Source organism: Paroedura picta, chromosome 3 (genome assembly GCF_049243985.1).
Source record: "Paroedura picta isolate Pp20150507F chromosome 3, Ppicta_v3.0, whole genome shotgun sequence".
In the NCBI taxonomy this organism is placed as follows: Eukaryota; Metazoa; Chordata; class Lepidosauria; order Squamata; family Gekkonidae; genus Paroedura; species Paroedura picta.
The window spans coordinates 160916953-160943510 of NC_135371.1; the positions used below are offsets into that span (position 1 = coordinate 160916953).

General features: G+C 47.6%; 1 long non-coding RNA gene across 1 annotated transcript; it reads left to right on the plus strand.

The window, feature by feature from the left end:
• Positions 1-19632: 19632 nt before the first annotated feature.
• On the plus strand, positions 19633-25834 carry LOC143833359 (uncharacterized). Its single transcript, XR_013229623.1, has 3 exons — positions 19633-19737; positions 21005-21188; positions 25608-25834. It is a non-coding gene; the product is annotated as an uncharacterized LOC143833359 (long non-coding RNA).
• Positions 25835-26558: the final 724 nt, after the last annotated feature.

Sequence of the window (26558 nt, forward strand, 5' to 3'; positions counted from 1 at the left end):
AGAATTAGGGTCTCCATTTCCTGTTCCGCCAAGGAAATAAATACTACTAAAATTTCGTGAAAACCGTGCAGAAGCTCCGAAAATGAACCTCCTATAGGCCAGCCAAAGCTTGAATTCTTTAGCGGGGGAGAGAAACTATAGTTTTAGGAGTCTGTGATGCCACTCTGCTAGCAGCAGCCCCTGGCACAAGGAGCCTTTTGCCAACACACAAAGTCACCAGTACAAGGAGCCTTTTGTTTGCATAAAGAGCTTCTGGCACAAGGAGCCTCTAATCAACACCAAAAGCCACCAGTACAAGGAGGAATGCAAGGTAATGCTGTGGGCCTGCATCGCACCTGGCCTTGGACCGCTCCAGAACGGCACCGACGTCATCCGGAAGTGGAAATTAGCCCCACAACCAGACAAGCGCTGAGCCGGACCAAATTCCTGGTGCAGAAAAGGTCACAATGTGTACTGAGGTTCAAATGGGTGAGAACAGCGAGGCAAACCTTCCATTAGGTATATATCTTTTCTCTTAATAGGAAAGCGGAAGGAAACATCGCTGCCTTAACTCAAAGCAAAAGTAGATTTTGTTTGTGGGTGAACCAATGTATATTTATTATTATTTTATGCCTTTGGAGAAATATAGGGCCTGACCTCTCCATGCACCCTTAGCTGCAAATCTTCGGTTATGGTGGCAGCCACAGTTCCCTTGGTGCCTGAGACGCAAGATTACAGTCCATAAGTAGCCACCAATTTGTTATACGGCTTGGCATTCTTTATTTGCAAAGCTCTGTATGGAGAATAACAAATTAGCCGCTCTAACGTCTCTGAGAGGTACCTTTCTATTCCTCTCTACAGACGGAGACACCAAGGCCAACGAAGCACAAGGGGAAAAAGAGGCGCAGGGGCAGGGCTTCGATCCTGGAAAGGGAGGGCAAGCTGTTTGAAACAAGGTAGAAGTTCAACATCAAACTGCATTTATTAAGAGTGATAAGAACTACCTTGCTGGATTGGACCAAAGCTTACCTAGTCCAGAAATACCAGCTAGTCGAAACAAAAGAAGCTCATAAAGACAGTGAGGCAGAAATACCCATCCATAGTTATTTTTCTTGGCATCTGATAGAATGCTTCTCAATATGGAGGCTCCATTTAGCTATCATGCCTCCCATTACACTAAATCACTTTCATATTTTCCTTTCATTCTCTTTGCCTCTGGCCTGCAGGTCTATGCCATCTAAGAATGAAAGGAAGAAAGCAAGCCAGAGAGGGTAGGCTATACTAAGAGAAGGGATCTTCTTATCACAAGCTACCCAAATTCTCATGGGTTGAACAAGGAATATTGCACCGAACCAGTATAATGGAGCAGGCACTTTCTATCATATGCAAAGTCCAAGAAGGGTTACAATGCACATTAACTGGCTAAACAAAAACAAATTGACACTAAAACCTGAAAAACACCCAGAGGTAATGCTGGTTGGGAAGGTCTCGAAGGATGTTGCTCTTCCCACTTTTCATGAAAGCTGATCTTTGTTGACCTCAGATAAAAGCCTAGGGTGATGCTGGCTCCAACTTTATTTCTGGAAAAACAAGTTAATGCCACTACAAAAATAAAAATGCTTTTAACCAAGTCACTGTAGCCCAGAAGATGACCCTGTACTTTGATACCTGTACTTTGAGACAGCTGATCTGGCCACCTGGATTCACTCCATGGAGACTAAATTACTTTAATGCACTGTACATCGGTTCTCCCTCAAAATCAATTCAGAAACTCCACTGGGTTCAGCAGAATATGCCATGACTCAGCTATTATTGGGAGATAGAAGGAGCACATATCCTACTCCCCTCCTGCAGGCTCTCTACTAGCCACCCATCAGTTACTGGGCTCAGCTGAAGGCCCTGGCTATCACAGACAAAGCCCTTCATGTTCTCAGCCCCACTTATTAGCTTCTCCCCCGTGCGCCATCATGACAGCTTTGCTCACGTTAGCCAGGGCTTCTGCGGGTGCCAGCTTGGTATATTGGTTAGGAAAGTGGACTTCTAATCTGGTGAGCTGGGTATGATTCCGCACTCGTCCCCCAAATGCAGCCAGCTGGGTGACCTTGGGCTCGACACGGCACTGATAAAACTGTTCTGACCGAGCAGTAACATCAGGGCTCTCTCTGCCTCACCTCACCCACAGGGTGTCTGTTGTGGGGAGAGGAAAGGGATGGCGACTGTCAGCCGCTCTGAGACTCCTTCGGGTAGAGAAAAGCGACATGTAAGAGCCAACTCTTCTTCTTCAGTAATATCAGGGCTCTCTTAGCCTCACCTCCCTCACAGGATGTCTGTTGTGGGGAGAGGAAAGGGAAGGTGACTGTAAGCCACTTTGAGTCTCCTTCGGGAAGAAAAAAAGCAGCATAAAAGAACTCTTCTTCTTCTTCTTCTTCTTCTTCTTCACCTGCAATCAGCAACTGCCCCTACGCCTGCCTCCTTGGTTGTGGCACCCCTACCATGATGTGGCATGGCTGCTCAAGGAGATCAGGATGGCTCCCAGTCTCCCAGCTGGGGATAGGACACCGGCTACAATGATGCCCATTCTGACAAGGCAGCTTTAAAGGGCTTCAAAATGTGTGACATAGAGGGAAAAGTTCAGGGGCATTTGGGGAAGTTGTTGGGAAACAGGTTCAGCAGAGTTTTTAAAAATCCCTTCTTTGCTCAAAGAGTCATTTGTAGAATTCGGTTAGGGTTGCCTGCTCTGGGTTGGGAAATTCCAGGCAATTTGGGGGTGGAGCTTCAGGGGGTGGGGCTTGGGGAGAGGAGGGACTTCAGCCAGGTCTAATGCCGTGGAGTCCACCCTCCAGGGCAGTCGTATTTTCCCACTGGAACCAATCCCTGTAGTCTGGAGATCAGTGGTAATTCCAAGGGGCCGCTCTGGGTTAGCAACCCCAAATTCACGAGCCATGGAGCGAGTGAGAAGAAAGAGGGGTAGTCAAACTGTGGACCTTTAGATGTCCATGGACTACAATTCCCATGAGCCCCTGCCAGCAAATGCTTAGGGCTGATCCTGCGTTGAGCAGGGGGTTGGACTTTGATGGCCTGTATGGCCCCTTCCAACTCTATGATTCTATGATTCTATGAATTGTAGTCCATGGACATCTAGAAGGCTGCAGTTTGACTACCCCTGGTCTAGATGGCCTTAGAAGGGGGTTAGATTCATGGAGAGAGATCAATCAAGGGCTGCTAGGCATGAGAACATTCAGAAGCAGCAAACCTCTGAGTACCGATGCTGGGAGGGTTAGGACTGATTATGATGTATCGGATTAACAGATGACTTTAGCTGTGACACATTTAAGAAAATGAAAAAGACAGCCTGAACTAGAGGAGGTTTAAGTTTAAATGAGTATCCCATATGCAGAAATCGGAAGAAGTTTAGGATTGCATGGTGGCAGAGAGACCTGTTCGTGAGAAAGGAGTCCTGCTGGATCAGAGCAGGTTTGAAGTTAATATCCAAGGGAAGTCTTCAATAGATTATATCTGTGGACTCCATTAATAGTTGGTACACCAATATTCTCTTTGTCCTTTGACTAACTGCAAAGCAAGAGAGAGAGAGAGGGAAGGAGGGAGGGAGGGAGGGAGAAACCATACACCCCAAGCAAGATATTACAGATGTCAGTAGAGTTTATTAACTCATCCTCACCATCACTTGAGAGAGAGAAAATGCACCCTTCCTCAGAAGAAGAAGAAGAGTTGGTTCTTCTAGTCTGCTTTTCTCTACCAGAAGGAGTCTCAAAGTGGCTTACAATCTCCTTTCCTTCCTCTCCCTGTAACAGGCACCCTGTGAGGCAGGTGAGGCTGAGAGAGCCCTGAGAGGCTGAGAGAGCCCTGACTGCTCGGTCAGAACAGCTCTATCAGCGCTATAGCGAGCCCAAGGTCACCCAGCTGGCTGCAGATGGAGAAGGAGCGGGGAATCAAACCAGGCTTGCCAGATTAGAAACCTGTGCTGCTACCCTCTACACCAAGTTGGCCACACCCTGATCCATACTGGAGGTAACTTCCTCAAACTTTGTCCAGTCTTCTAATATGGTGATATGATCTCATTCATTCATTCATTCATTCAGATCCCTTCAGACTGCTGAATTTGTGGCTGATCTGCAAGTGAAGAGAACTTCCAACTCTTAGCTGCTAGACCACAACAGCTCTTTTACAAGGCAGGTCTGGCCTAGTCATGGACCTAGCTTGGTAGTGGCAAGTGGCACCAGGACGCAACCACCTTATGGTCACCCCATAGGATTTTCAAGGCAAGAGAAATTTAGAGGCGGGTTTTCATTGCCTGCCCCTGTTTAGCAAACTGGACTTCTTTGGTGCTCTCCCATCCAAATAATATCCAGGACTGACCCTGCTTAGCTTCTGAGGACTAATAAGACCAGGCTAGCTCATGCCATCCAGGTCAAGTCTAACTTAGTACTGTTTATTCCATAGCTGGATCTAACCTATTGTCTCCCTCCCTAATCTGTTTCTAAGCACCTCGGTATTTTACAGGTTAATGGTGCAAGGAGCAATTGTGCCCCAAAAGTTACCTACTCCTGGTCTGCTCTGATGGGCTGAAGCTCTTCTCTACAGGTGGTTTCATGGAGGTGTCAGGGATTGAATACAGAACCTTCTGATCTATGGTCCATCCCCCAGACGGCAAACTCAACACCGTCCAGGTTGAAGACGCATGCCCTAAGCCCACATGCCCTCTCCCACACTCAATGAACATTCCAAACCACAGGTTCTTGACTCCCATCTCTCCACACCCATGCCTTCATTTGTCACCATGTCACCACAACCTCCCACACAACACACACATTCAACCCCATGCCCTTACAGACGGGAAAACTCCTCCCCTTCCTCTTCCCACCGCCAAGTTTTGCCCCTGGTCAGAGCATACAGGCACGACTGTAGAAACTACGTTGGAGCATCTCCGAAGACGATGCTTCCACAAGAAGCATTAGTCGGATCCGCCTACTCATGTCTTAACCACAGGAATTTGCATTCCCTAACAGCCGAAGGTTCCCCTCCGCCAAGAAAAACGACGGACGCTGGGGTTTATTTTGCAAGCAAGCCGGAGTGCCATGTTCACTTACAAACGGCTTTGCATTAAAAGTCAACCTTATTTAGTCTCTGGGAAATTAATGATTGCCGAATCCAAAAGGTCTCCCATATTCGAGCAGTCATTTGGCGTCTTGACAGGGCTGCGCAGAAAGAGAGCTAGTCAAATATGACAATTGGCTTGAAATATGTAGGCATCTAGCCCTCTGTAATATATGGACTGCATTCCCTGTAAAAATTATTTATTAGGAACTTTTAGTTACTGAGTGGCACTGTGATTTAGTGCACTCTGTACAATTGCCACGTTTGCCTCTGGGACCCGGGGTTCTAATGCAACTTGCAGACTGAACTTAAGTGATGCTAAAAAGTTACGGAGGCTGTCTCAGCTCACTTGAGGATGAACCATAAAGCTGTCGTAGCCGGCTTAAATCAAGGACCCCTCGCGCACTGGGATTTCCATAGGACATCTCCCAGCCATGTGCTTCAGAAGATGAACCACGCAAAGCAGAGCACCGAGGACGATTCATCCTGCTGAAATGACCAGGTCAGGGGCAGGCGAAAGCTGTCCTCACCAAGGGCAGCAGCAGCCAGGCCTGTGGGGAAAGCCAGAGCATGTGTTTCTGGCCAGAGCAGAGGCGGAAGCCCAGTGAATCAGCACACGGAATCCAAGCTTGGAAACAGCAGAGAAATGACACTGTAAGCCAGGGATGGGCAAATGTGGCCCTCCAGATGTCCATGGACTACAATTCCCATGAACCCCTGCCAGCGAACCCCATGGACATCTGGAGGGCCACAGTTTGCCTACCCTGCTGTAACTAGAGAGGGTGGGGGACTAGAGAGGGTGGGGGAAACTGCCAGGCATGGTCAAAGGACAGTGGTTAGAGTGCCCGATTAAGACTACGGAGTCCTGGGTTCAAATCCACACTCTGCCATGAAACTTATTGTGGGGCCACGTCCTCTCTCCCAGACTATCCTGCAAGTTGTTGCAGGGAATAAATGGGAAATGGACTGAGTAGTCTGGGGCTAGTCGCTTTCTATTGCCCAGCCTAGTCCATAGGATTATTGTGGAGGGATGAACAGGGAGGGCAGAACTGTGTGCCTTGTCCAAAGGAGGGTCAAGAGAAAAATGTAACAGCTTTCCTAACCTCACCCCTGGAGACCAGCTGCCAATTTTTCTTTTTATGTAAGTGCCACACCAGGATATCGCGGGGGAAAGGTAGGGTCACTCTGGATCAATCATGCTTGTTGCAAAAGGAAAATTTAAATCGCCGCAACTCAAAATGGAAATCGCATTCAGTGTAGATGGCAGGGATTGAATCGACCTGGGATTAGAATAAAAACTCCATGCAGATTCAGCCCGGAATATCACACTGACTCTCAGATGAAAACTTGGCACCCCAAGAAAGAACGGGGAAAACAGAAAGAGGAGTTGGCAGTAATACTTGCTGGGAAAAAAAACAGCTGAGGACCAAAATCATAGAATCATAAAAATGTTCCCATAAGGATCCTCTCTAGAGATGCCAGCCTCCAGGTTTGGTGTAGTGGTTAGGAGAGCCAGTTTGGTGTAGTGGTTAGGAGTGCGGACTTCTAATCTGTCATGCCGTGTTCGATTCTGCACTCCCCCACATGCAGCCAGCTGGGTGACCTTGGGCTCGCCACGGCACTGATAAAACTGCTCTGACTGAGCAGGGTTTTCTCAGCCTCACCCACCTCACAGGGTGTCTGTTGTGGGGAGAGGAATGGGAAGGCAACTGTAAGCCGCCTTGAGCCTCCATCGGGTAGAGAAAAGCGGCATATAAGAACCAACTCTTCTTCCTCTTCCTCTTCCTCTTCCTCTTCCTCTTCCTCTTCCTCTTCCTCTTCCTCTTCCTCTTCAGGTGGGACCTGGAGATCCCCAGGAATTACAGCTCATCTCCAGACTACAGAGATCCGTTCTCCTGTAAAAATGGCTGCTTTGGAGGGTGGACCCCATGGCTCTGTACCCCACTGGGATTCCTCACCTTCCTAGGCTCCATCTCCAAATTTCCAGGAGTTTCCCACCTTGGATTTGGCAACCCGAATCCTATCCCAAGGGCAAGTGGAGCGGCACAAAACGACCTGACGCAGGATCCCCCAAAAACAACATCAGAGTGGCTATTCCTGACCTGCCCAGCTGTTTGGCTTCAGGCCTGGCACTTTGAAGCGTTTATGAACAGCGAGGAGAGTTCAGACAGAAGATTTACAGCCGGTGGCCCAAATTTCAGCAGACCCGGAGCCTGACCTGCAATAGAAATTGTTGTGCCTCAAGGACCAACTTTACACAGTCATTACCAGTGGCAGAGAAAAGTGAGCCAAAGCTGTAAGCGCCTCCCTCCCTCCAGCACACAGGAACTATAACGAGGCAGGAATGCGTGAACAGATGCGATAGAGAATCAGTGCTGCCTTTACCCCTTTAGGAAGCCATTCAGACAGTAGGAGAGGATCCCTCCAAAGGTACCTTAGAGCAGGGCTTGCTGGCAGAGGCTCATGGGAATTGTAGTCCATGAACATCTGGAGGACCACAGGTTTACTACCCCCGCCTTAGAGCCAAGTGACAGGCTTGAGTTTTGGGGGGTTCTTCGCAGCCATATGGCAATTATATGGCTTTTATAAAAATATTATAATAAAGGAGAGCTGAGTCTGGTTTGGAATCCTATCAGAGGAGGAGGAAGAGCTTCTGCCACCCCCCACCCCCCAGCTAGCTTCCCCTCCCAAAGCAGCATTCAAGGGACAGTATTTCCCCAGTTCTGCTGCTTTAGGTGGAGTATTTTGTCGATGTGGGACAGCAAAATTAGGGAAATGACTTCCCACGTCCTGTTTCGACATGGGGAAATAACTTGGGGGAGGCAAGAGCCTTCCCTAAGGTTGCCAGGTCTAAGTGGGGAAACTCCTGGAGATTTGGGGATGGCGCCTGGGGAGGACAGAAACCTCAGTGGGGTACAGAGCCCACCCTCCAAAGCTGATCTCTGTAGTCTGGAGATGAGCTGTAATTCTCGGGGAACCCCACGTCCCTTATGGAGGCTGACATCCCTAGATCTTCCTCCCATGTGTCAGCTTTCCAAGCCTGTTTGGACTTTCCTTTTTAAAAAAAAAAAATCCATTTTCCATAGCTAAGGTTGCCACCTCTGGGTGGGAAAATACCTGGAGATCTGAGGGTTGGAGAGGCGGGGTAGAGGCAGGGAGGGACCTCAGTGGGGTACAATGCCCTAGAGTCCCACCTTGCAAAGGAGCCAGTGGGGCTCATCTCTGTCACCAAGGAATAAGTTTTCAATCAAGGAGATCTTCAAGTCCCACTTGGACATTGACAACCCTACCTGCAGCTGTTTTGGGGTACACTAGCTAAGATTGCGGGTAGAAATATCAACAACCTCAGATATGCAGATGATACCACTCTAATGGCAGAAAGCAAAGAGGAACTAGAGAGCATTTTGATTTGGGTGAAGGAGGAGAGTGCAAAAGTTGGCTTGAAACTAAATATCAATAAAACGAAGATCATGGCATCGGGCTCTCTCAATTCCTGGCAAATAGATGGGGAAGGAATGGAGGTAGTGACAGATTTTATTTTCCTGGGCTCCAAGATCACTGCAGATGGGGACTGCAGCAAAGAAATTAAAAGACGCTTGCTCCTGGGGAGGAAAGTTATGGCAAATCTAGACAGCATCCTAAAAAGCAGAGACATTACCCTGCCAATGAAAGTGCGTCTAGTCAAGGCTATGGTCTTCCCACTTGCAATGTATGGCTGTGAAAGTTGGACCATAAGGAAGGCCAAGCGTCAAAGAATTGAGGCTTTTGAACTCTGGTGCTGGAGAAGTCCCTTGGACTACAAGGCGAACAAACTTGTCAATCCTAGAGGAGATCAGCCCTGAATGCTCCTTAGAAGGCCAGATCCTGAAGATGAAACTCAAATACTTTGGCCACCTCATGAGAAGGAAGGACTCCCTGGAAAAGAGCCTAATGCTGGGAGCGATCGAGGGCAAAAGAAGAAGGGGACGACAGAGAATGAGGTGGCTGGATGGAGTCACTTAAGCAGTCGGTGTGAGCTTAAATCGACTCCGGGGAATGGTAGATGACAGGAAGGCCTGGAGGATCATTGTCCATGGTGTCGCAATTGGTCGGACATGACTTCGCACCTAACAACAACAACAGCTAGGTCCAGGGAACCCAGCCCTAACCCTTTTAAAACCAGAAGGCATGGTTTGTCCCTTAGTGGTTCTCATTACCAGCTTCTGATGAAACTCCTGCAAACAGCACCCCTGCCCTGTGTTTCCCTTCCAACAGCACCCTTGAACCGTCACCTTTCGGCAGGTCGCCCCCCCCCCCCCCCTTGGCCATACTGGCTGTCCATGGACTTGCCTCAACCAAACCCCATTTCCTCATCTCAAAGAAGAGAAAATCTAAAGTCACCCGGAGTAAGACTGTAGATCTTCCCCAGGCTGCCGCACCTGATGTATTCCTTCCTTGAATCGCAAAATTGATGTCGTGTCGCTAATATTTTACTCCGTTTTCTCTCCCCACCCTTTCCCGCAACGTCCCATAACCGGAAGAGCCATGGAACCGTGTCCCGGATGCCCTCTCATTCTGTGTTTAATAGACTGCATTACTGTAAAGAAGCTGATTCATTAACGACTGAACTAATTAAGCACCGTAAATTTATTAAGGAAATTCTTCTCTGGGCCTGGATACATGGGAGCCGGGAATTGGCTGCCAGTCTGTGTGTGCGTGCGTGTGTGTGTGTGTGTGTGTGTGTGCGCACACGCATATAAAGGGGAGTGAGATAGAACTACCTACTGGTGGTCAAAATGCCCCCAGTAGCTCAGCAGCCTCCCAGCCATGGGTCAAGTGGCACAGCTGGGCCACCAAGCTTCTTGACAGTGGCTGGTTTTTGCTTCCTTTTTGGTACAATCCGCTTATCTGCTGTATAGACAGCAAGTGTGCTCACTCCCTGCCTCCAGGAAGCTGAAAAAGGCAACAAGGTTATGCAGTGGTAGAAGGACCAACTTCCAGGTGGGACCAGGAGATCTCCGAGAATTGATGCTTATTTCCAAATTATAGGAATCAGTTCCCCTAAAGAAAATGGCAGCTTAGGGGATAGATTCAGTGGCATTACACAGCACTGAGGGCCACTCTCCCCAGGCTACAGGAGGGGGGGCGATGGAAAGAGGAGGAGGAGAGTGCCCCCCACGCCCCTCCCCTCATGATCTGAGGCTGTTGGAGATGGGGCACAGCCAAGAGAGTGGAGACAGAGAAGGGTGGCTTGCACACTCTGCCCTCCCCACAATATCTGGAATTGTCTTGAGACCTTCAGGGTGACTAGGGCCCCTGGCATGTCTCCATATCTTCCTCCTCTAGGCCACAGGTACGGTGGTCATTACTACTTTATCTAGAAGAGAATGTACTCTGTGTATGCTCAGCAGCTTCTTCATGAATGAACATAAATGGCATTCTGTTCTGGTAAGTTACCTTAGAATGCTTGCAAACACTAGCTAAACAGTGCTTCTCTGAAAGAGGAACAGAAGGGGCGGAATTAAATTTCCCTTCTGTTTCCCCAACATTTGGACCTGGTACCGACATATCCTTGAATTCTCCTCCCTGCTTAGCAGGATGAAATCCCAGACAAGGAGCCCTTGTGTCATTGTGCCACGTTTTACTAATTTTAACCACATCTTTGACCACCTGCATGAGCTTGCACCCACTGGTTATACACACACTGTAGTAAATTATCAAATTAATGTTTTTCATTGGACTACATTTGCCCTCTTTTTCTCCCCAAAGGGGACTCAAAGCAGCATAAAATATCATGCTCCCCTTCTTGTGTGTGTGTGGGGGGGGGATCATCTGGAGGGGGAATTTGGGTAGACAGGGAGTTGTGAGTTTCCTGCATTGTGCAGGGGACTGGGCTAGATAACCCAGGAGGTCTCTTCCAACTCCATGACTCTATGATTTGATCCTTACAACCCTTCTGTAAGGTAAGCTTGCCTGCGAGAAAGCATCCGGGCCCAAGGTCACCCAGCATGCTTCCACAGCAGAGCGGGACTTCAAACCCGGGTCCCTGAGTCTGACATTGTAACCATGACACTACTCTGGAACACACACGAAGCTGCCCTGTATACTATACAGTGTATAGAATCAGCCTCTTGGTCCATCCAAATTAGTATTGCCTACTCAGCTGTACAGCATCATAGGCGTTCACATCACCCACTGTCTGGTTGTGTAACAGAAGATGCCAGGGATTGAACCAGGGATCTTCTGCATGCCAAGCAGATGTTCTACCACTGAGCCACAGCCCTTCCTGTAAACACCACAACACAATTCCTCTGGTTCAAGGGATAAGGAACTGCCCCACTGTTCGTCATTAGCCTCCTCGACATCACAGGCCCAGTCAAAGAGGAGCCCCCTGCCATTTCCTCCTCACTGGCCTGTGCCTCTCTAGGAGTCTCTCTTCCGCCTGTGAGAACAGCTCCTCATTCACAGCGGAGAGGAGCATGCTGGCAAATGCTCTCCTGATCTTACAATGGCGATATCAATCTTCGTTCTCAACAGGCCGGCCGGCCAGCAGGCCTACTATATTTCCACTTCCCTGTTCATCCATGGGAGAGTATATTTGTTACTTAGCTGGCATGCACAGCCTTTGAGGCATGGCATAATCTGTCTGCCTGTGCTTCCCACTGTGTCTCTGCGTCCGTTCCCTTTGCTGCTTTATCCAATTTGATTTCATTTAATGCCGGGTGTATTTATCCCATAAGGTACTTAACTGGAACTTAGCCTTCTGCTACTGCAGTCTCACTCCAACTAGAACAGCGCCCACTAACTAGGAGTTATGCTCCTTGCCAATCCAGGCGGCAAGTCACAAATGGATAGATATCCAGCGGCTGTTTCACATCCCTGGTATACATAAACCAGTGGCCTCCAGAAACACAGAGAAGCATGACTCTGTAGCTATAAGGACGCACCTCGGCCACCCAATGAAGAGCTACAATTAACTGCGGCTCTTGGTTTGCATCTGGAGAGGCCTACTTCTTCACATTTTATGGGGCTCTAATTGACAGACTATGGGTCCCACCTGTTGACAAGCCAACTTTGTAAGGACAGAAACAAATTACGGACAGGTAGCAAGCAGCAGGTAGCAGGCAGGAGATGGATTGGGTGGGACCTGGGATTGCTCTGAGCCATCACAGACATTCGCATTGAAGCTCCAATGAGCAGCATTTCAGTTCTGGGGCAGGTATGACAACAGTCCAAGTTACTTTCTTTTGAGAGAGATCTGAGGGACCAGGGAGTGGGCAGAGTGGTCTTTCAGTGTGCTTTCTGCCACCTACCAGGCTCTCCCTATCCAAAAGATGCCCCTGGAACACATTCCAGCTCCAGAGGCACAGAAGGAAAACTGAGACTGTTGATGTTGCTATACTATTTTTGACATTAGATGCTATTTTGATTTTTTTTGTTGTTGTTTAGATTTTAAATCAACTTTAATGGACTGTTTTATCTGTCAGTGTTCCTGAGCCAGTTCACTGGGTAGGGTGGTGTATAAATCAAATAAATAATAATCACCAGGCCCATATAGGAGAGCCAGGGTGATGGCCTCAAATCTGGCAAACCATGGTTGATTCCCTACTTCTCCTTCACATGCAGCCAGCTGTATGACCTTGGGCTAGTTACAGTTCTCTCAGGGCTCTCTCAGCTTCATCTACCTTACAGGGTATCTACTAGGAAGTAGAAGAGGGGGGTTTTATACCCTGTTTTTAACTACCTGAAGGAGTCTCAAAGAGGCTTACAATTGCCTTCCCTTCTTCTCCCCACAACAGAAAGCCAGTGAGGTAAGTGTGGCTGAACTGCTCTGTGAGAACAGGGCTGATTTTGCACTTCGTTTTTTTCCGTTGTGGATCCTGCTGAATTCAGATCGATTTGAACTCAGACCTTCCTCTATCCCCCCCCTTCCCCATTGAAACAGAAAAGTTTCTGCACATGATTAGGGAAGCTCAGAAGGTGGGGGAGCCAAGCGCAGCAGGAGCCTCTTTCTTTCTTTTCTTGAAGGGGGGAGGGGGAGGATTGGAGACAGCAGAGGAGGGGGAATAAATCTCAGAGGCAAATCTCTGCTGAGAGAAGTTAGGGCTTCTGGAGCGCAGTCACTTTAAGACAAGCCTTGCAACTGGGAACAAGGAAGTCTTTGAACTGACGCCCTGGCCAATCAGGGAAGACTGCTTTGCTCCACTGCACAGAGCAGTGAATTAATTTTTTAAAAGCAAGAATCTGCACATTTACTCGTGGCGGTTTTTGATATATTGAGGCTTATATCCACTCTAGGATATCACAAGAGAAAGGTATGGTCACCATGAACCAATCATGCATGTTGCAGAGGGGAAATTTAAAAAGTCCAAAATCAAAATGGAAATCGAATTCAGCGTAGACTGCAGGGATTTAGTCAATCTAGGAGTGGGGAAAAAGTCCCGTGCAGACGACACCCAGCTCTAACAGGAGAGGAGGGGAAGGCAATTGCAAACTGCTCTGAGGCTCCTACAGGTAGTGAAAAGCAGGGCATAAGAACCAACTCTTCTTCTTATAACCCATTGGCAAGAAGGCAAGGAGTCTCGTTATGAAAGGCCTGAGCTGCTGCCCTCAGCCGCCTGAAAAGAGCCCCTTCTACCGCACATGGCCCAGGCTAACCTGGTGTTATCAGATGTCAGGTGCAAGCAGTCTTGGCTGTGCTTCATATTCGGATGGGAGACTACCAAAGGAAGACCACAGTCACTATGCAGAAGCAGGCAGTGGTAAAACCCCTCTGAACATCTCTTGCCCTGAAAACCCCACAAGGTTGCCATAAATTGGCTACGACTGAAGCCAAAAGAAGAAGAAGGTTTGGGGAAGCCAACTTCACCTTGACCTGTGTTGGCCCCCTCCAAATCCAAATGCTCGCTAGAGTGTCAGACTTTGATCTCAGGGACCCAGGTTCAAATCCCCACTCTGCCATGGAAACTCGCTTGGGTCAGTGATACATTCTCAGCCAATCCTACTTCCTTGTTGTAAATAAGTTTATGGTCATAGCATTCCATGTCAGGTTCAAGAACGGTCTGACATTTAAAACAAGGTTGCTGGAGCCCCCCCCCCTCAAGCAAAAAGCACCCAGGGTGTTAGATTTGAATCAATCAATTGGTCCTCTGAACTTCCAGAGATGTTGGGGGGGGAAAAATTCATCTGAGAAACCCTGTGTGGTGTGATGGTTAAGAGCAGTGGGCTCTGTTTTGGAGAACTGGGCTGATTCCTCACACTTCCTGCATATGAAGCCTGCTGGGTGGCCTTCGTCTAGTCCCAGTTCTCTCAGCGCTCTCTCAGCTTCACCTACCTTACAGGGTGCCTATTGTGGAGAGAGGAAGGGAATGTGATTGTCAGCCATTTTGAAACTCCTTAAGGTAGAGGAAGGGGAGGTATAAAATCCATCTCTCCCTCTGAGAGCTGGGAACTTAAAAAGAACGTTTTGAGAAATGAAATATTTCCCAAGCATTTAGGAGAGAAAGAGGCATTTGCTCGTGTTTCTTAAAGAACACAGAAAGGTGTCCTCAGAGTGTGATGAGCAGAGGCTTTGGATGAGCACAGGAAGCACATATAGGAGCACAGATTGCAAAAACACAATCCCCACATCTGACCTCTGCTGGCCTTTCGTCCATTTGCACATCAGATGAGAAAGAATGGCTGATGTATGGTCAGAGATGTAATGTCGACCTCATGCTTCACCCTTTTTCCAAGCTGAATTCTTCAATACTTCTCCTGTTAACAGGGCGGGAGCAAAACAGGAAATATTTCTAACGTGGCTATAGGCAGAGCATTCAGCTTGTCCAGTATATTTTTAACCTAAAAGTCTCAGAGCAGCAAAAGGGTCTCAGAAGAGTAGCCAAGTCAAGTCTTTGACATCATCTTGAGGGCAACCCAAAACTGGTCAGCTCCAGGTCCTACTCAGGTCTGTTCAATGGGGCTTACTCCCAGGAAAGAGTTTTTATGATTCCATGGCTTCTTTCTCCCCGAATTTAGAATGCACCTGCATTCACCTTTTAATTTTGTTGAACGCAGGATTAAGAAGCTTTCTTTTTTAAGACTGGGCATCCATTTTCTTGACACGTAATAAATACTTCAGGCTTTTTGTTGCAATACTTAGCTCAGATGAAAGTAACAATCAAGGCAGCCTATTTCTATAGGAAATTCATTAACATTTGCATGTGGTTCTAAGGAAAGTAACATTATCTGGCCATGTTCTTCTGTTCATAAAAACAGACATGTGTGTGAACATTTTAAAGTAACTCTAACAAGTCCATTTTTAAAAATGCAATGTCCCCATGTACACCCATGGATACCAGCCCCCAGAGGAGACCTAGAGATGCCCCAGAATTACAGCTCATCTCCAGAACAAAGAGATCAGTTCCCCTGGAGAAAATGGTTGCTTTGGAAGATGGACTCCATAGCAATGTACTCCACTGAGGTCTCTCCCTGCCCCAAATCCTGCCCACTCCTGGCTCCATCCCCCAAAGTCTCTGGATATTTCCCAACCCAAAATGGGCAACCCCTAATGTATACCTAACTTTAACAGCACAGCAGTGATTCCCTACTATGGAATGGCAACTTGCAGGTGGGACCTGAGGATCCCCTGGAATTATGGCTCATCTTCAGACTAAAGAGGCCAGTTCCCCTGTTGTGGCTTCTTTGGAGGGTGGACTCTCTAGCACCATACCCCACTGAGATCTAGCCAGGAGGTATCTGGCAAACGCAGTTACATATTTAGTACAACCTTGAGTACCTCATGGATAAGATCCAAGAGGGCAGGCAGCAGTTGAGAGGGCAGGAGCTATGGATGTATCCCCACACACACCATAGTGTAGGGGACCACACTTCAATGCAGCAGCTCCAGTATTACTTGAAGTTTATGGTGCTTAAGTGAAGTCTGTGGAAACGGAGACACCGCAGCTGCTGTTTCGCCACAATGGACAGAATTCTGCAGCCCTCATATGAACACAGTCCCATGGAAGATGGTCTTGTGAACGCTATTCATTTAGAACATTTGCATTTCTCCAGCTTAATCTGGGGTCTGGTATGCATGTACCGGGCCTAAAAATGCACATCTTGCCCCTTGCAGAAGAAATGGAGATTGTGTGCATCAGGAAGATGGCATATAGCACATTTATCTCATACGGATAGCCACGGTGCTGAAAAAGGGCAAATGCATTTATGATACATGCTAGACCTCAAGACCCTAATTGTTACTCCAGCAGTCGTTTTGCATCTACTCCTGTATCTCCCTCTCGGACTCTGTCAGATGGATACTATGTCAGATCCAACTGAGGAAGCAGGGTGGGTGCAGCTGATGGGGATGCTGATGCTCTACTAGCCTCATCTGATGGGGATGTAAACAGTGCATCTATAGTAAGCTCCATGGTGGAACAGAAGTCAGAATGGCACTTCCTCCAAACATTGACTCTATATTAACTGCCTACACGTTTCCACAAAAGCCAGCCACAAAAGATCAAGGCAGTGAAAAATGCAAGCCAAGATAATAAAAGATAAGATTTGGGGGGAAATGCCATTCAAAGCCAAGGTGAACAGACAATAAAGCATAAGATTCTCATAGGGGGACATGCCAAGAGCAAGGTGCCAGCACTGAGGATGCCCTGTCTTTAGTGCCCTGTGTTACCTCTGCAGGTAAGGACGCTGAGAAAATAGGCCCGACACATACTGAGTTTGTTTGCAGCATGTACCTGGCAAACCTCCAAAACCTTACTGCTTCCCACTCACATGGTAGACTCATTCCCAAGGCTATCTTTCACATATATCTTTTCACACTGTGATTTTCAAAAGAGGGGGGGGGATTTAAATCAGCCATTATCGTCCACCTTCTGTCTCCAACAAAAAAACAACCCCCCCTTGCTCTTTTGCTACGTTTTAAAAAGCTATTTCCACCAGCAGCTTTCTGTGCAGAGAGACACTTAGTGGTTGCCATGCAAAAAGAAAAGGACTTACAAATCAGACGCACCCCCTCCAAGACACACACACACACACACAAACACCTCATTTGTAGTTTCCTTCCATCACAAAGATTGGACACAGAGAGCCAGGAAGATTTTCACAGGGTGGAGGTGGGGGGGGGGATTGGGGGGTTGGAGGCAGGGCGTAGGCAGTCCCAGCTGTTCAGCATTTGGTTGGGTGTGGGGGGAGGATGTCCTGGGAGTCATTAGACTCCAAAGGACACCGCGCCCTCATCATGTTCCAAGTAGCAAATCCTATGTTAAATTTAATTTAAAAGCCATCTTTGCCTTAAATTTCAAAATAAACCTTCTGTACAATAATAATGATAAAGCAGGGAGCCGGTGCTCTGGACAGGAGAGATTTTTCTTGTTGACACCAAGTTTCCGATTAAAGGCAGGCAAACATAAATCCTTCTTCATAATTGCTCCGCTCGGTTCGCATGCATCCCTTAGCAGAATGGATTTTGCATCCTTCCCCACACCCATTGCCCTCTCTGGCGAGTTCCAACCTACCCTGTCCGTAGTCTTGTCTCTGAGCAGCAGAGGGATCTCTTCTCCATCACAGACAGGAAGTCTGCGGGCCTAACGTTCCCAAAGAAGAAGAACTGGGGTTTTTGGTACCCCGCTTTTCACTACCTGAGGGAGTCTCAAAGCGGCCTTCCCTGCCTCACCCCAGGACAGGCACTCTGTGAAGTAGGCGGGCCTGAGAGAGCTCTGAGACTAGCTCGGGACTGGCTCAAGGTCACCCAACAAGCTGCATGTGGAGGAGAGAGGAATCAAATCCAATTCCCCAGATTAGAGGCTCTCAGTGCATGTCCAGATGAGTTTCCTTCCATGTCTGATGTCTAGTCTGATGTCCTCTGTGTGATGGGCAGAAATTCAACAGGTGAAACTGTTCTGGCTTTGTGCCTCAAGAGGAGGAGAATTTTTAACCCATTAAAATTGTGCCTGTCACCCCAACAAAGAGTGTCACTCAGATCTTCATATGTGTATACCACAAACCTCAGGTCTTCAGGCCCCTAACCAGAGGAACCTGTCCCCCTGATACTATGTCAGATCCATCTGAGTAAGCAGGATGGGTGCAGCTGATGTGGATGCTGATGCTCTACTGCAGGGGTAGTCAAACTGCGGTCCTCCAGATGTCCATGGACTACAGTTCCCAGGAGCCCCTGCCAGCGTTCGCTGGCAGGGGCTCCTGGGAACTGTAGTCCATGGACATCTGGAGGGCCGCAGTTTGACTACCCCTGCTCTACTGGCCTCATTTGATGGGGATGTAAACAGTGCACCCATAATAAGTGGAACAGAAGTCAGAATGTTGGGCTGGGACCTGGGGAGATTGAGGTTCCGATTCCTACTCCCACTAAACTCACTATATGACACTCTCTTTTAGCCTACCCTTCCTCACAGGGTTGTTATGGGGACAAAATACAGGATGAGAGTAATGAAGGACACTCCGAACTTCTTGGAGGAAGGTCAGGGATCGAAATCAACTAAATAAATATCTGAGGCTATTGGTTGCCTCATAAGTGAACTGAGAAGAGGAGCCATGTCTGTATCAGCAGCAAGCCTCATTTTAGGGGAGGATTTCTGAAGCTTAGCCCTAAAGATTCTAGGCTAAAAGCTTGATGAGTAAGATCAACCACTTCTATTATAGGGACGTCAATATCCTTCTTGCATGCAAAGTTACAAGGAGATAACTCCTTCTGCTAACATGAACAGGCCACCTAGCTCACTTCTGGGGAAAGGATGATAGTGTGGGTATCCCATGATGTCTAGATAGTCTCAGGTGTCTAAATCTTGAGAGTTAGCCTGGAGCAAAAGTTCAATGTCTTCTTGTCCCTGCAGTACTACCCAAAACCGGAAAAACGTGACCGAGCTTCACTGACATGCTGCTACTAATGGAGACAGTACATCTGTCAGGCAATCAGCACAACAGGGCTGGGCTTTCTGGAAGATCTGCTGGGGGAAAGTCAGCTCCCAGTGAAGAGGGAGCAAGTGGTAGGTAAGGTTGCCAACCTCCAGGAATCACAGCTGATCTCCAGGCTGCAGAGATTAGTTCCCCAGGAGAAAATGGCTGCTTTTGGAGGGTGGAATCAAAGACATTATCCCGCACTTCAAGTCCCTGTACTATCCAACCTGACTATCTCCAAGCGCCATTCCAAAATCTCCAGGAATTTCCTAAACCAGAGTTGGCACCCATAAGGAGACACGGTGCCCAGGGCAGGAGAGGAAAGGAAGGCTGGATCAAAGGGGGAGAGGGGAAGCAACAAGTGCTCCTGGGGTGGGACACTATTGCTAGAAAGAGTGAAGGCGGATGGAGAAAGGGAATAAAAAAGGGATGCGATGGAGGGATGACACTCTGATTCTCTCAAGAGTGGCCTGTCTATTAAGCAAAACCCCCTGCCTGAGTGCCAGAGGGCAAAGAGGGGCATCTGTCTCTTCCCAGTCTGCGGCAGCTTCATCCCCAGGACGTTCCCAGAGATGGCAGGATGGGAAGGATAGAAGATGGGTGTCCCCAGAACCGGTTGTCGTCATGGCAACCCGGCCTAGCTTGCCTGGCTGGACAAACAGCCATTTTCAAGGACGCGTCGTAGCTGCTCCATTGTCAAGCAGCCAGAGACCAGGCTTTTGTGCCAGAGCTTTCCCAGCAGCCCTTGCTGAATAGGTGCGAGTTCATGAACCTTCCCCGGCAGCCGAAGAAACAAACAAATATTTGACCTTTGACCTGCCGGTGACGTTTCAGCTACCCTGACGGGAGGGGGGAGCCCTGCCTCGGTGATGAATAATGGAACTTGCCTGCTTTGTTCTTCCTGGCCGTGTTATGCCCACAAACCCAGATTTTAAACCCGCTCCCAATGAACTGGGGACAGTACCCACTTAGCCAGTCACGAAGAACTTTTATTTCTCTTTTGCTAGCAGGACCGCACGGCTTCGTGCACCTTGTAGCAAGCGACGGCCAAGATGGCTTGTTCGCAGTCTGCTCATTTCTCAGATTGTTCCTTCCCAATTTTCTGTTTTGTGGTGCTTCGTTTTGTTTTCTTAATTTAAGCTGCTCTACCGATGGCTGCTATCAGAGAGGGGGAGTTTGGCTGGCTTGCTGTGTGGATTGCATTGTTAATTTGACTTGGAAAAGCATGAACATATTTTGAAAACTGGTATTTTCAATGGTTTTATGCATTATCATGAGGGCAGGGCAGAATCTGAGCTTCCTTGTTAAAGAATATGCACGAGACTTGCTTGGGAGTGTAGTCTGATGTCCTCTAGTTCAGGGGTAGTCAACCTGTGGTCCTCCAGATGTTCAGGGACTACAATTCCCATGAGCCCCTGCCAGCAAACATTTGGAGGACCACAGGTTGACTATCCCTGCCGAAGGCTCAGAGCGAATAACAACAGGAATGTAACAATAGAAATAATGCAATAACATTAAAATCCTAAAAATATAATTTATATTCAGTTAAAAATCAAATTCATTCCAAAATGCCACCTCCTTCTCTCTGATAAGAGGGTCATATGAGCCTGTTTGATGGGCAACACGGGGGGTAATTTGACATGTTTGGGGCAGGGAGACCAGAATTTTTCAACTATAGGCCGACAGAAAAACTTCAGAGACCCTATAGAACCATCCCAGGTCCCAGAGGACCCCAATCCTACCAGGTAGAGCATTCCATGGCATGGTTGTATTATGAGGCCAGATTCACCTCTTTGGGACCTTTGGGGGACATAGTGGAAGAAGCAGTCCTGTAGGTATGAAGGTTCCAGACCGTATGGGGTTTTGAAGATGAGAACTGAAACCTTGAACCTGATTCAGTCTTCAGTCTGGAGCCAGCGCAGCTGGGAGCACCCACTGAACTAGTGCCTGTCATCCAGTTTTTAAGGTCACAAGACCCTTGCGAAGAAAGGAGCAACCTTAAAGTCTTTTCTGTTTATTTCAGACTCCAGTCTCCTGCCTGAGCTCAAGGTAATATTCCTAGAGACATCCTATTTGATGGCATGCAATTAAGGCCATCCTCCTGGCTGAGCCATGCTATGAACCCAGAAGACACACACACACCTGGTAGTGGTGGAACATGCCATCAAGTTGCAGTTCACATATGGTGACCCTGTAAGATTTTCAAGGTAAGAGACAAAGAGAGGTAGCTTGTCACTGCCTAACTATGCAGAGCAACCCTGCACTACATTGCTGATCTCCCATCCAGAAGAGTTGGTACTTATATGCCACTTTTCTCTACCTGAAGGATTCTTAAAGTGGCTTACAATCTCCTTCCCTTTCCTCTCCCCACAACAGGCACTCTGTGAGGGAGGTGAGGCTGAGAGAGCCCTGATATTACTGCTCGGTCAGAACAGCTTTATCAGTGCTGTGGCAAGCCCAAGGTCGCCCAGCTGGCTGCACGTGGAGGAGGAGCAGGGAATCAAACCCAGCTTGCCAGTTTAGAAGTCAGCACTCCTAAACACTACACCAAACTGGCTCTCCATGTACTAACCAGGGCTGATCCATTTTAGCTTCCAACATTTAATAACATTGGCCTAGCCTGTGACATCCGCCTCAGGGCCAAGCCTAGCCTGATACAATTTTAATAACAGACATCAGAAGTTGTAATAAGGCCCCAAACATTAGCTACTCAAGAAGGACGTAGATATAATTGAAAGGGTACAGAGGAGAGCGACGAGGATGATCTGGGGCCAAGGGACCAAGCCCTATGAAGATAGGTTGAGGGACTTGGGAATGTTCAGCCTGGAGAAAAGGAGGTTGAGAGGGAACATGATAGCCCTGTTTAAGTATTTGAAAGGTTGTCACTTGGAGGAGGGCAGGATGCTGTTTCCGTTGGCTGCAGAGGAAAGGACACGCAGTAATGGGTTTAAACGACAAGTACAACGATATAGGCTAGATATCAGGAAAAAATTTTTCACAGTCAGAGTAGTTCAGCAGTGGAATAGGCTGCCTAAGGAGGTGGTGAGCTCCCCCTCACTGGCAGTCTTCAAGCAAAGGTTGGAAACACACTTTTAGTATGATTTGGGCTGATCCTGCGTTGAGCAGGGGGTTGGACTAGATGGCCTGTGTGGCCCCTTCCAACTCTATGATTCTGTGATTCTGTGATACTCAGGTCAACGTATTCAGTGAATGAATGTCACTGGAACGCCCAGGCAGAGAACAACCGAAACAAGTGTCCTCTTGACAGGATAAGCCTCAGTCCAACTCTGGTAGTTTGATAATACAAGAGAGAACTTAGCAAGAGGCAGTGGCATTTGTTCCCTTGTTCAGATTGCAGGCAGTTTCCCTTTAGTGTTGCAGAAGCTAAGGGAGTAACCAAATACACTAGATACTTTCAGGGAGGGATAATTTTGCTTGTATGATCATGTTTTTAAAAATCCTTAAATTATTTGGCAGAAGCTTTACATTTTAGTTCAAAAATGGGCTGCATTAGCACTCTTATTATTACGTAACCAAGCATGCGACCTTTTAAACAAAACTTGGCAACGAGCATTTCAAAATCCGTAGCTTCCTTTGGCTTCAATAACTCACGTCTGGATTTCATGTTTGCTCCAGGCATTCGGGAGGTCGCTACCCCCCAGGCGTTCCCACTAAAAAGCCACGCACATCAGTGGCAACAGCGTGGGCCATGCGCATGCGAACGCATTTTGCATCTGCAAAACCAGTTGCCCTCTGCCCACAGCTTGCACAGACTGCAGAAAGTGTGTTAATTCCAAGGCCCCAAGAAGAATCTATTCTCCACATCAGTATATGAGCCTGAATCTGGAAAGGAAATCTACCGTGGAGGAGCCCCACTCAGATGACATACTTGAGATTCTGGTCAGGCTTAGCAGCTGGCAGACTTCCACAGCCAAGCCATTTATCCTGGAGCAGCAGGTATTGAAAGGGCTTCCCTTCTGCCAAGAGATGCAGGAGCCGATAAACTCACTGGCTACAGCAGAGGGCACTAGAGGAGGAAGGGCAGTGCCGCAGACATGGGGTATACCACCTCCTGGGAAGCCTGCCTCAGCCTTTGCAAGGAAAGGGGGAAGCCTGTCTACATCACACCAGAAACTGAGGTTCCTTTAGGGAGGGACCCAAGCCGGGGCTGCCTCACTTGCTGTATAAACTGGATGTTGGTCTCAAGCTCTGGACAGGCAGTTGTAGCTAATACCAAACCGTACTTACTTCCTTTGGCAGGTTAGAAATATCTGTCTCCTCGCTTTGTTACTGCATCTTACATCAACCCTATTATACACTGAATTAATTCTGAGCGTGCTACTATTTGGGAGTTAGTTTTATATGACACATTGACAAATATACAGATTTCTGAAATTGAAATGTATAAATACACTAGAGAGCCAGTGTGGTGTAATAGATAGGAGCCAGTTATGAATGAGGAAGCTTCGGATTCAAAGCATCGCGCTGCACAAGCCAGGTGTGACTTCGTTGCCTTCGGGTGCAATCCTGAGCAGGTCTACTCAGAGGTAAGGCTTGTGGCATTCAGTGGGGCCCGCAGCCCAGGATGGTGTCCTTAAAGCTGTGGACTTCCTTCTGCAATATTGAAATGTTGATGATACTTGTGGCCTACTCTACAAGATTGTTATCAAGATGACTGAGAGGCCTTGCTGGCAGGGGCTCATGGTAATTGTAGTCCACCGACAGCTGGAGAGCCACAATTTGACCACCCCTGAACTAGTCTCTGGGTTGACCTCATTCTAGTGGTCAATATAGGATTCTCTAGTCAATCACAAGATTCTCTAGTCAATCACAAGATTGGTCTGAAAGGTAATTAGCATTGGAAAAGGCCATTGGTATCACAGTACACTTAAAAGTCCTGCGTTATCTTCAAATCCCTTAAGGCTGTGGGAGAAAAAAATTACCAATTCATAGGGCCTGGGTTCTTTTTGCCTAGTCATTTCTCCTATGTGATTTAGACAGGAATTTTTTTCCTGAGATTAAGCAGTATGCCACCACATCTAAAGAGTTTTCCATTGTTCATTACAAAGACCAGCGGCTGTAGTGTAAGAAAAAAGAGTTAATATCTCAGAAAGCTTCATGCAGCCCAAACCGATGCATATCTAAATCTATTTAAGATAAGGTGTCCAGATTGTCCCACTTTTGGAGGGACATCTGGGGGCACATGGCAAATTGTACTTATATTACAATACTAGTTATGCATTCTATGCGTTCTATGAAAATTTTTGTTGCTCCATATAGACCAGATTTGTAATCAAGAACCCCCCTGGTCGTCCCGCTTTACCAATGTTAAAATCTGGCCACCTTAATTTAAGACACACTTAACTTGACAAGGGAGTGTAATCTTAGTTTATCAAGCCACATCTAAAGAGATGAAAGTGAAAGGAAAAGAATACAGAAAAAGGGGGATTTGTTTGATGTCTAGTGCAGGGGTAGTCAACCTGTGGTCCTCCAGATGTTCGTGGACTACAATTCCCATGAGCCCCTGCCAGCGTTTGCTGGCAGGGGCTCATGGGAATTGTAGTCCACGAACATCTGGAGGACCACAGGTTGACTACCCCTGATCTAGTGTATAAGGCAGTCTTTTGCAAACGTTTGACAGTGGAGGTACCACTGAAGTGTTTTCCAGGCTTTGAGGTACCAGGAAGTGATGTCAGCTGGCCATGCCTCCCTGCCACACACACAGACACACACATACACACACACCTGGAAGTGAGAGGAGCATCACATGACAAAGGCCCATCATTGACCATTTCAGGAGGGGGTGGGTCATCCTGATCAGATACCCTTTTTCTTTCCTCTTCACTCAGACGCGGAAACGACAGGCACAGGATGGGAGGGCTCTCCCCATCTGCCTTTTTGAAATCCCTCATGCTGCAGTACCATCATGGGGCCTTGGTAGTACCATTTAGTACCCCAGTTCCATGGTTGGGAAGCCATGGTATAAGGCAGGGGTAGTCAAACTGCGGCCCTCCAGATGTCCATGGGCTACAATTCGCTGGCAGGGGCTCGTGGGAATTGTAGTCCATGGACATCTGGAGGGCTGCAGTTTGACTACCCCTGGTATAAGGGATAAAGGTGATGGTTTAGGTAAGAAGTGACAATGTAACTAAGAAACGGGGGAGTAATGAAACCTGGCTAATGCACAAAGCTTATGAAAGAAGGAGGATAGGGGTTTTTTGCATCCCGCTTTTGACTGTCAGAAGGAGACTCAAAGCAGCTTGCAGTTGCCTTCCCTTCCTCTCCCCACGGCAGACACCCTGTGAGGTAGGTGAGGCTCAGAGAGCTTTGAGAGAGCTGAGACTGGCCCAAAGTCATCCAGCTGGCTGCATGTGGAGGAGGAGTGGGGAATCAAACTTAGTTCCCCAGATTAGAGTCCGCCTTTCTTAACCACTACACCAAGCTGACTCTGGTAGGGAACATATACTGATAGTTGAACAGAGGGAATAGTAATAAAATGACAGTATTAACTTTTTCCTAGATTTTTAGATGGAGATATGCCTTGTTTATTTTGGGTTTTTCACAGATAACTATTATTAGAGGGAAAATTACTCATAGGCATACACTTCCTTCCATTTCATTTTCAGTGAATAGTTTTTGCAGCTTTCACAAAAACATGCAAGATTCAGAAGCTTGGCAACTATGTATATTTGGCAAAGAAGAAGTAGACACAGCATTTCTTCCTACATCGACTGAAAGCCTACATGGTGCAGTGGTTAACATTCAACTACAGCTGGGGGAACCTGCAATGATTTCCCTACTCAGCCTCCTGAATCAGTTACTTTCAGTCCTACTCTACCTTGCAGGATTATAGTGAGAATAAAATGGAGGAGAGGAGATATTATGATGCCATTCTGAATTGCTCGTAGGAATGATGACATTAAAAGAGAAAGAATAATTTCAGGGTCTAGGAACTAGCTTTTTATTCAGGTAATAAATTATTCTGGCTAATTTAAATGTTGGACATCTTTGGCAGCAGAGAAAACAAGCTTTCCTTTCCCAGCCCCTGAGAAATTTAGTCCGTAAAATTGCAGTCCTAGGGAGTACGCCCCACAGAACTGTAGAATTCAATTCTGAGTACACTTATTTAGGAGAGCAATGTAATTTTTGGAGGGTTATTGACATTTCAGGCAGGATAGAGGGTTCGATTTAATAGGAAAGAAAGCCATGCCCTCCATTCGCAAGATCTGAGCAAGGTTATTAACAGTATCACTTGGAAGAGGGATCACGAATTCATAGGGTCACCATGAGTCAGAAGCAGCATGATGCACTTAACACACACACAGTATGTAATCTGAAAGACCACAAACTGAGACCCTGGAGAGCTTCTTCCACACCAAGCCTGGTAGGCCAAGGCTCAGTAAATGGCAGTTTCTGGTGTTCCCTGCATGGTCCTCTCCTTAGCCAACCTGCAGAGGGTTTGCCTGCTCATCAGGCCGGCCGGCTGTCTGGTAGAAGAAGGCCAGAGAGCTGAAGACCCGGAGAGTGAAGGAGATCCTAAATCCCCCTTCATTGCTCTTGCCATCTGGAGAACGAGG